Genomic DNA, 4,167 nt, shown 5'->3' with positions numbered 1-4,167 from the left:
ATGATGCTGTTCCTCTTGATTTAAGGCTGCTGAAACTCGTTTCTGAGCATTGGGCCCGTTTTCTTGTGAATTGTTGCTTGGTTGTTGTCTCAACTGAGCAGCTTCCTGCATTCGATTGTTGTGTCTTGGCTCATGCAAGGCAGCAACATCCTTTACAACTTTACCTCTGGCCATCTGTCCTCCACCATCCGTGGGGTTCAATTGATTATCATTCGAATCCTGTGCCAACACCTCATCTGATGGATCTTCCTGTGATCGATCCATATGTCCGTCCTCCATTGAGTTACTAGAATTAGTGACCCCTATCCGAGATTGTTCCTTTTTGGAATCCACACTTCCTTCATCCTCTACATTCACCCCCTGTTTTGTTAGGTCTTCGATCACTCTTGTATCTATAGGCTGGTCCTCTTCAAGATGATCCTCCAAAATGTTTAAAGGTTGAAATCTATTCTGTGTATCATGAGCTTGGTTTTTCTCGGGAGCCTGTGCTTTAGAAATCCCCTGTTTTTCCTTCCATGTCAAATTTCCTTCTCCCTTTTGTCTCTGCTGTACCTCCCGTGACTCCAATTGCTCATTAACCTGTTCCTTCTCATTACCAGCAGCATATCTCCGATTTAATAGCACTCGTAGATCCTCACCTCCATTACCAGCCGCTTCCTTTCCCGCTCTCCTTTGAGGTTTAGGCCTATTCCCATTAGCATAACAGTCTGATTCCGAATGGCCCAAATGTTGGCATTGCACACAATAATTTGGGAACTTTTCAAAAATGACCTTCTGCAACCTCTTTTCCTCCCCTATGCCAATCCAAAATTCTTCAATTCTCGGCTTCAATAGATCAATTTCCACGCAAACCCTAGCCATAGTTAGCCTGGAACAATCAGCCGTAGCTTCGTCTATCTTGAGAGGGTTCCCGATAATCTTAGCCGCCGAAAAAATCCCCCTCTTATTAAACATGTGGATTGGAAAATCCGGAAGCTGAATCCATATAGGAACAACCGAAGATTCAACCGCATAAGAAAAATTGGGGGTCCATTTAAAAATACGAAGAGGGACTCCCCCGATATACCAGATTCCCCTAGTCCAAATACGTGCCATATCTTCGCTTGATGTTAAATGCATAAATATATATCCAGAGCGTAGAAACCGAATATTATAAACACTGGAAAGCCCTAAATTACTGAAAGCTTGTAGAACAATTTGAGGGCGTGGCCTCAGGCCAGAAAATTTACCAATCAATGCGAAGCGGAAGGGTTCAGCCATACCCGAGACTTCCTCTTCCGAGAAGAAAATTCCTGGCTTGTTGTTGTAGAGTGTTGCTGGCTTGTAGTCATCCCCTACATCCTCCAGGCTTTTCTTTGCTGCTCGGGGAGACACAGGATGCAGTGCCGCCGCATAGGAAGGGTGTCCACGGTCCATCTCTGTCGGTTCTGTTCGAGGGATCTTCTGTGCCGCCGGAACTGTTGGAAGGGGCGGGAAATGCAAGAAATCCGGTGCCGGAGGCGTTAGGCCGCCCGCGGCTTGCGCCGCTGGCGGAGCACGAACAGCTGCCAGGACCGCTGCAGAGGAAGGCCGCCCAGCGGGCGGTACCACGCTCAAGGGAACGTCCCGCACCTAGCAGCCAACGCCGTGAGAAAGCGCTAGCGCCGCTTCTGAGGGGGCTGGCTGACGGAGCCCGATGCGCCACCCGCGTCACAGGGGAAGTCCTCACAGCGTGCAGTACCGCGCGCTGGATGCTCGCGACGAATCGCGCCAAAGGTGCGCGAGCGTGTCGAGGCGAAGCCTCGGTCGGCGTGCACAGAGCTCCTCGCGCCTCGCACCTCGTGCCTCGCGCCTCGCGCCTCGCGCCTCGCTGGAGGACAGGACTGTTGCCGGGGCTCGGAAGTTGACCAACGCCGCTGCAAATACCGCCCAAATAGGCTGAATCACCAGGACATCGCCCAGAGGTCACCAGCGAAGAACCTGCAGCAGCAGTGGAGCCGTATGAAACGCCCTGGGACCGCTGAATACGCGCTAAAATCGTTGGAGCTTGGTGGGCTACGGCGGTTTGCAGGCTCCTCACCACCCGCTGCAAACTCTAGGCACAACCGGCGGCCAGAACAGCCGCCGGAGCTTGGACAGCGGCAGCGCCGCCTAAGGATCGCCCAAGAGATCGCCCGTGAGAGAGAGAGCTGGTTTGGTTTAGGGTTTGGTTTGGTTTAGGGTTTAGGGTTTAGGGTTTAGGGTTTAGGGTTTAGGGTTTAGGGTTTAGGGTTTAGGGTTTAGGGTTTAGGGTTTAGGGTTTAGGGTTTAGGGTTTAGGGTTTAGGGTTTAGGGTTTAGGGTTTAGGGTTTAGGGTTTAGGGTTTAGGGTTTAGGGTTTAGGGTTTAGGGTTTAGGGTTTAGGGTTTAGGGTTTAGGGTTTAGGGTTTAGGGTTTTTAGGGTTTAGGGTTTAGGGTTTAGGGTTTAGGGTTTAGGGTTTAGGGTTTAGGGTTTAGGGTTTAGGGTTTAGGGTTTAGGGTTTAGGGTTTAGGGTTTAGGGTTTAGGGTTTAGGGTTTAGGGTTTAGGGTTTAGGGTTTAGGGTTTAGGGTTTAGGGTTTAGGGTTTAGGGTTTAGGGTTTAGGGTTTAGGGTTTAGGGTTTAGGGTTTAGGGTTTAGGGTTTAGGGTTTAGGGTTTAGGGTTTAGGGTTTAGGGTTTAGGGTTTAGGGTTTAGGGTTTAGGGTTTAGGGTTTAGGGTTTAGGGTTTAGGGTTTAGGGTTTAGGGTTTAGGGTTTAGGGTTTAGGGTTTAGGGTTTAGGGTTTAGGGTTTAGGGTTTAGGGTTTAGGGTTTAGGGTTTAGGGTTTAGGGTTTAGGGTTTAGGGTTTAGGGTTTAGGGTTTAGGGTTTAGGGTTTAGGGTTTAGGGTTTAGGGTTTAGGGTTTAGGGTTTAGGGTTTAGGGTTTAGGGTTTAGGGTTTAGGGTTTAGGGTTTAGGGTTTAGGGTTTAGGGTTTAGGGTTTAGGGTTTAGGGTTTAGGGTTTAGGGTTTAGGGTTTAGGGTTTAGGGTTTAGGGTTTAGGGTTTAGGGTTTAGGGTTTAGGGTTTAGGGTTTAGGGTTTAGGGTTTAGGGTTTAGGGTTTAGGGTTTAGGGTTTAGGGTTTAGGGTTTAGGGTTTAGGGTTTAGGGTTTAGGGTTTAGGGTTTAGGGTTTAGGGTTTAGGGTTTAGGGTTTAGGGTTTAGGGTTTAGGGTTTAGGGTTTAGGGTTTAGGGTTTAGGGTTTAGGGTTTAGGGTTTAGGGTTTAGGGTTTAGGGTTTAGGGTTTAGGGTTTAGGGTTTAGGGTTTAGGGTTTAGGGTTTAGGGTTTAGGGTTTAGGGTTTAGGGTTTAGGGTTTAGGGTTTAGGGTTTAGGGTTTAGGGTTTAGGGTTTAGGGTTTAGGGTTTAGGGTTTAGGGTTTAGGGTTTAGGGTTTAGGGTTTAGGGTTTAGGGTTTAGGGTTTAGGGTTTAGGGTTTAGGGTTTAGGGTTTAGGGTTTAGGGTTTAGGGTTTAGGGTTTAGGGTTTAGGGTTTAGGGTTTAGGGTTTAGGGTTTAGGGTTTAGGGTTTAGGGTTTAGGGTTTAGGGTTTAGGGTTTAGGGTTTAGGGTTTAGGGTTTAGGGTTTAGGGTTTAGGGTTTAGGGTTTAGGGTTTAGGGTTTAGGGTTTAGGGTTTAGGGTTTAGGGTTTAGGGTTTAGGGTTTAGGGTTTAGGGTTTAGGGTTTAGGGTTTAGGGTTTAGGGTTTAGGGTTTAGGGTTTAGGGTTTAGGGTTTAGGGTTTAGGGTTTAGGGTTTAGGGTTTAGGGTTTAGGGTTTAGGGTTTAGGGTTTAGGGTTTAGGGTTTAGGGTTTAGGGTTTAGGGTTTAGGGTTTAGGGTTTAGGGTTTAGGGTTTAGGGTTTAGGGTTTAGGGTTTAGGGTTTAGGGTTTAGGGTTTAGGGTTTAGGGTTTAGGGTTTAGGGTTTAGGGTTTAGGGTTTAGGGTTTAGGGTTTAGGGTTTAGGGTTTAGGGTTTAGGGTTTAGGGTTTAGGGTTTAGGGTTTAGGGTTTAGGGTTTAGGGTTTAGGGTTTAGGGTTTAGGGTTTAGGGTTTAGGGTTTAGGGTTTAGGGTTTAGGGTTTAGGGTTTAGGGTTTAGGGTTTAGGGTTTAGGGTTTAGGGTTTAGGGTTTAGGGTTTAGGGTTTA

This window comes from Curcuma longa, chromosome 13, assembly GCF_044706935.1.
Source record: "Curcuma longa cultivar G26 ecotype Majalengka, Jawa Barat chromosome 13, ITB_CL_G26_1.1, whole genome shotgun sequence".
NCBI classification, from domain to species: domain Eukaryota; kingdom Viridiplantae; phylum Streptophyta; class Magnoliopsida; order Zingiberales; family Zingiberaceae; genus Curcuma; species Curcuma longa.
This window is presented reverse-complemented; position numbering follows the sequence as displayed.